Source organism: Chiloscyllium plagiosum, unplaced genomic scaffold (genome assembly GCF_037043375.1).
Source record: "Chiloscyllium plagiosum isolate Xiang-an unplaced genomic scaffold, Cpla_swu_hap1 HiC_scaffold_46, whole genome shotgun sequence".
In the NCBI taxonomy this organism is placed as follows: Eukaryota; Metazoa; Chordata; class Chondrichthyes; order Orectolobiformes; family Hemiscylliidae; genus Chiloscyllium; species Chiloscyllium plagiosum.
In genome coordinates this window covers 24,763,674-24,770,408 of record NW_028270184.1, presented here as the reverse complement: position 1 = coordinate 24,770,408, position 6,735 = coordinate 24,763,674, and the positions used below count along the sequence as shown (strand labels likewise).

Genomic DNA, 6,735 nt, shown 5'->3' with positions numbered 1-6,735 from the left:
ATCCACCAAGAAGACTATGTCCTTTTGTGTTGTTTACCCTCTGTACCTCTCTGCAGCACACTATTGAAGATAAAATATGCTCAGAACAAAATTCAATTCATCACAATGTTCAAACGGTCCTATGTGATTTTCTTTTATCATTGCAATGACCTTTGTGAGTTTGTAACAAACTGCGTAACATGAAACCATTTCAACATCTGTTTTCCCGGAATTTAACTCAGTTCACATGGGAAACGTTATCCAACGGCTGAAAAATCACCTTTGGCTCTCTTTCCACACGTATCTCTCCACGTTTTAGATACTTGCAATATGTTTGTTGATCAAGGAGTTATTATCCAGAAAAGGTCGTTTCTCAATCCACAAACACGAGTCTTTTCCCATAAACGTGGCTTTACTCAATATCAACTTCTATCTGTACCCCTCAAGACGACGACAAACTGTAGCTGGTCCATGTGAAGCTCAAACTTAAAACTTCGGCACAGCACAGCCCACTATACTGGAGCAGAGATACCGTGCACTGGTCACCTGCAGCAGAGGAGCAACACGTTAATGCTTACCTCTGCATTCCTGGTTGTACCTGAACGTTTGGCAAACCGAGTTTCTCTGATTCCATGGCTAGTAACGGCGATTATACAATCATCTTCACCAGTAGTTCTGGCCCCGAGTGTGGAAAGTGGTGAGCTACTTATTCCAAAGATCGGTAGATTATTGACATATACAATTTCAACATTTGCCTTCACTAACAAATGAACGTTTCATTTTGTTATAAATATAATAGACAATAGGCAATAGGTGCAGGAGGAGGCCATTCTGCCCTTCGAGCCAGCACTACCATTCATTATGATCATGGCTGATCATCCTCAATCAGTATCCTGTTCCTGCCTTATCCCTATAACCCTTGATTCCACTATCGTTATGAGCTCTATCCAACTATTTCATGAAAGAACATCCCCTGTTTTCTCTGGTTCTTCATTCCATTAAATTCAAATCTTCACAGAATTCAACAGACCTTGTTACACAGTTTTTTCTTCATTTTTTGTGCAGATCACTGTGAGCAGAGTGGGAATGCGCTTGCCACACAACCCAGAGGTCAGACCATCGCCTTGGAACCGTACTGTACTATTTATCATCTCACCAACACGAGGGAGAAATATCTGCTGTGCTGCATAATTTACGCAATTCACTTATTAATAACTTCATATGCTAGCCCGCATATGTGACGAGGTGGCCGAGAGGTTAAGGCGATGGACTGCTAATCTATTGTGCTCTGCACGCATGGGTTCGAATCCCACTCTCGTCGTTGTTTTTAATTACCCTTCCTCAACAGTCTTCTGCGAAAAGAAGGTCCACAGATCCAGAACTGTCTTAGAGAATAAATGCTTCTTCATCTCTGATTTAATTATGGGATCCGAATTCTAATGGGAAGTTAAAAATCACACAACACCAGGTCATAGTCCAACAGGTTTAATGGAAGCAATAGCTTTTGGAGAGCTGCTCCTTCATCAGGTGACCGTGGAGTACACAGTGGTAAGATACAGAATTTATAGCCAAACGTTACAGTGTAATGTCACTGAAACTAAACTTTGAAAAATACCTTGATTTTTTGTTAAATCTTACATCTGTTAGAATGACTATGTTAGGTTCACTTCTTTCTTATGTAAATCGAAAAACTTTCTTTTAACAGTTACATTCTCAGGTGAACTTTACCAATTAGTGTCATCACAGATAATATGTTGACAGTGTTAGTCCCTGTGTGCTGCGTCTGTGCCATAATGTTTAGACTGACGCTAATCTAAAAAAAAACAACATGCTGCAGGCAAGGTACACTGAGACATGGTACATTGGTGAAACCGAGCAGAGGAGACAGCAACGGAATGGGTACTGCACATCAATCAACAGACAGGCATGCCCCTTCCCAGTTGGAGAGCACTTCAGTGGTCCAGGACATTCGACCTCAGACCTTCGGATGACAATCCTCCAGGGCGGGCTTCGGCACAAGTAACAGCTAAAAGTGCCAACGCAGCGGCTGATAGCTAAATTCAGTACTGAAAATGTGTTGCTGGAAAAGCGCAGCAGTTTAGGCAGCATCCAGGGAACAGGAGAATCGATGTTTCGGGCATAAGGCCTTCTTCAGGAATGAGGAAAGTTTGTCCAGCAACCGTCGTGTTGTTGTGGTCTGGCGATGGAGGAGTCCAAAGACCTGCATATCCTTGGTGGAGTGGGAGGGGGAGTTAAAGTGTTGAGCCACAGGGTGGTTGGGTTGGTTGGTCCGGGTGTCCCAGAGGTGTTCTCTGAAACGCTCCGCCAGTAGGCGGCCTGTCTCGCCAATATAGAGGAGGCCACATCGGGTGTAGAGGATGTGGAATGCTTGGAACTTTTCTTGATGACTTTGTTTTTACCTATTTTGTTCAGTTGAAAAATGACAGTTTTTGAGTTTTTTAGAGCAAGGCGAATGGCCTTTCAACCTATTATATCAGTATGAGTCATCAAACATCTGGCTTGTAAACACAGTTTCCAGCACGTGACTCACCGCCTGTTGTGTTCTAACATTTCAAGTCTTTAGTTAAATTGTTATTCAATTTCGTAAGGGCTTAAGTGGAACAAAAACATCTCTGTGAACTGACAGTTCTGAAAGACACTATTTCTCAGAGTCGTTTGTCAGTTTCCCTCATGATGCTGCGGAAAATGTTTCTGCACTCACATCTGAATTGGTTTGCCCTGTTTCTTCTTCAACTTCCTCCTTCTTTCTATTAAATGATTTAGATTCCAATACAGACACAAGATGCAGGCGGCGGAAGTCAAGTGTTTGTACTTTCACAGACACTCTGTCTCACCGGGATCTGCAGTCCTTCCTCACACTAATTCAGACAGCACTGTCCTTCCTGTGACATGTCCCGTGGAGAATGGAAGGACAGGCATTAATAACCCGCATTTGGAAATGGAGCGACAGTTTTAAAACATTTACAATGCCCCAGCGAGTAATTGAGCTCCTATCTCCCGCATAACATACGGTGACACTAACCACTATCCTACCGAGGACGACAGTTTCAAAGGAGACTCTTCAGCCCGTTGTGGTTGCATTTGTAAAAAACAACTGCTTACCGACCCGAATCGTTTAGTCCATAGCCTTACCGGTATTGGCAGAACATATTCACATCTGAATATTCCTTCAGGTTATAAGGTTTGCTGCCTCTCTGACCCTTATACACAGTGTGTTCCAAATTCGAACACCTGCTGGTCTATACCGCTTTTATACACATCTACTTAAACCTTTCTGTCTCTCTCATTAAATTTCTGGCCCCCTGTGATCGTTCTTTCCATCGATGGGAAACGCTTCTTTCAGTCTACCTTATCCATACCCCTCACAAACTCCTCTGCACGGTGACAAACAACCCCAGTTTGTCCTGTCTCCCTTCATGACTGAAACTCTTCTGCCTAGACTCTGTCCGAGTGAATCTCTCCTGCAATTTTCCCAGTGCGATCACATCCCTGGACAATTCTAGCAATGAGCCGAATGAACGTATTTCCATTCTGTACCAGCATCGGGGGTGGCTCTGCAGCATTTATTGCCTTCCGGTTTGGGGTCACGTGGACGCCAGACCAGATAAGGACAGTAGTTTCCTTCCCTTCAGGACGTCAGTGGAACAGATGGGTTTTTCAGACAAAGTAATCTTAATTCTAGGGATTTATTGTATTCACATACTACTATCGTCGTGGTGTGTAGGGAATCCAACCCGTAAGCCCAGAATATTACCTGACTTTGCTATGTCAACAATCCAGCGATAATATCACGAGGCTATCGCAGAAAGCCCTCATGGGGGATCTTTTCCAACAGAGTCTTTTTTCCCCAGTTATTCCCTGTTGCCCTTTTCTTGATCATCACGCTCCAATAATCTCTGCTCCATGTCAGTAAAAGCTGCTAAAAGAGAATTGATCTCACAGCCACGATATCTAAACGGATCGAATGATTTGAAGGTGCCAATGAAGAGATTGGCGCATGGTCACCCAGCAACAGTGAGTGCAACGGAACAGACTGGATGGTATCAACCTGAAAATGTATGTTAGATTGTGCAATGCCTCAGTCAAATGGGATGAGGGACGGAAAAGAGAGCAAGGAGAGTGCGAGGGAGAGACATCTTCGAGAACTTTTGGGTTTAAATCCTGATACATTAACCGCAGAAATATCAGAGAACAAAATTCGATGGAAAACAGATCATCACCTCGGAGAATATAATCTTGTAAAAAACGATTAATTTCTGACCGTGTTTCACCAAAAGTAAAACTTGGAGAGAACTGACCGCCATGATGTGGATTCGAGCCGGGGTCGCTGCAATCACAACGCAGAATACGATCGACTGAACGGTTACAGCATTCCACAGACCACGCTTGCAAACTGCTACCAGCATGATAGCAGAGGAAATGTCAGGAAGAATGTACAATATCAGGAATTAGCGACAGGCATGTGGGAACGCAGAATGAACCGAATCTTTAACTTTAGCATCCGCAGAGACTGTGGAGATTCCATGAATGAGAGTATTGGAGAATGGGATTAATGAAACTCTCCAAACTCTTGGGACAATGCAGAATATTGTTGAATCGAATGCTTCAATAGCATTACAGTTTAGCATCACTTTGCCCACACAAGACAGTACCAACTGCTACATGCAATCACACATAATCCCAGTTCCAGACCCAGAATCAGAGAAACTGTGTGAATCATGCACGAAGATCCAATTGGAAATTGGGATGGAATGACAGGAGAGAGGCGCATGTATTTCCGAGGTTGGGACAGCTCCTGGTCAAAAGCGGGGCGGAAGGGCATACTTGCCCCAATTTATAATATTATGACAATAAACAGTACATGTTGCTGAGACAGCCGATTGGCGCATCTAAAGCGTGTGGAGACTTAAACTTTGGGATGGCAAGGTTCGAATTTTCATTTTCCTGTTTGGATCAGTAGTTTTGACATTGGCCTCTGCTTTTGCTCGCATCAGCTCAGAATCACCTTCTTGTTCCCAATAAATACTCCACCCTGGAGAAGGTGGTGTTGTGGTTATATAAAAAGCTAGTCATCCTTGGGGACTCACACACGGAACTGGTAATGTCAAAGTTCGACGAATAAAACCTGGAATGGAAGCCTGACCTCAGGAACAGAGAACATGCCTTTAATTTCCTGCAATCCCATTCATGTACGTCGCTTATACAGGGGATGCTAACATCTTTATCCAATCCTGCCTAATTGTGACTCCAGGATCTGAACAACATAGCTGACCCTTAATCCGAGAATGACGACAGTGTGGGAAAGCAGGCCATTCGGCCCTTCCAGTAACACCATCCCTCCGAAGCACATCCTAATAGACCCAGACTCCATACCTATTACGTTTCCCTTCATTTCCCATGGCTGATTCCAGTAATCTGCACACCTTCAGACTGTGGGAGGAAACTCACACAAGCAAAGAGAGAATGTGCAAACTGCACACAGTCACACGAGACTGGGATCGAATCCATGTCTCTCATGCAGCGAGACAGCAGCGAATCAGGATGGACAACAAATGCTGTCCTGACCAGCGACATCCACACCCTGTGGGTATATCAGGAAGAATAAAAACACATTCACAACATAGACAACGGGTCTTGCGTCTGCGTGGACATGGTTTGAACCAATCGGTCATCCTGGGTAGATAAAAGGACACCGATATCACAGAGAAACCAGATGCGGGATTCAATTACCTGCTGAAGTGGAAACTCATCTACTCAGTCAAGCTGGGGACAGACTATTCAACAATCCCGTATATGGGACGGGCTCAATGAGCAGAAGAACCTCCAGAGTAACCAGCAAGATTAGATATCACAGAAGGAGATCAATTAAACGTCAACACTGCTGTTAATCCAAACCAGCTGCCAGTTTCATCGCGTCAAAGTCATAGACTCACACAGCATGAAAACAGGCCTTTCACTCCTACCAGCTCATACTGCATATAATGACAAACTAAACGAGTCGCATGTGACGGCTCTTGTAACAATTGAGGGTTAATAATGCCCTTGTGATATTATTACTGCATTGTTAATGTGAATGTCCAGATATAATTCTGTGGGCACGGCTTCAAACTCTGGCATGGCAGATGCTGGAATTTTATTTAAACAGATAGCTGGAGTCTAATGATGATGTTGAATCAGTTGTTGTAGATCTGATTCACTAATGCCTGATAGGGAAGGAAACTGCCATACTTATTTGGTCTGGCTGGCATGTTTCTCCAGATCCATAATATCGTGGTTGATTCTGAACTTCCCTCTGGGCAATAAATAATGTACTCGGCATGAATGAATAGCTTTTGTTAATCCCACTGAAACTTTCCAATTCATTTATCGATCCAAATATCCTGTAAATATTGTAAATGTACTTTCATTCATCACTGCCTCAGGAAGTGAATTGCACACATAAACCATCCTCTTTTAAAAAAGCCTCTCATGTCTTATTTTAAATCCCTCTTTTCACTTTAAACATTTGCCATCTCGAGTTGAAGTGCCCCTCCTTGGAGAAAAGACAGTTACAGTTAACTCTAGCCGAACTGTCAATAATTTCTAAATGTCTATCAGGTCGCCTTTCAAACTCCTGGAAATATTCTCAGCCTATCCAGCCTTTCGTTATAACACAAACCTTCCCCACTAGCCATACGCTGGTGTACCTGTTCTAAACCTACTCCAGCTGAATAATTTCCGTGCTATTACTGGGCG

General features: G+C 43.5%; 1 non-coding gene across 1 annotated transcript; it reads left to right on the top strand.

Moving 5' to 3' along the window:
* The first annotated feature begins 1,218 nt into the window (after positions 1-1,218).
* Positions 1,219-1,300, top strand: trnas-gcu (transfer RNA serine (anticodon GCU)). The gene has a single exon. It is a non-coding gene; the product is annotated as a tRNA-Ser (tRNA).
* Positions 1,301-6,735: the final 5,435 nt, after the last annotated feature.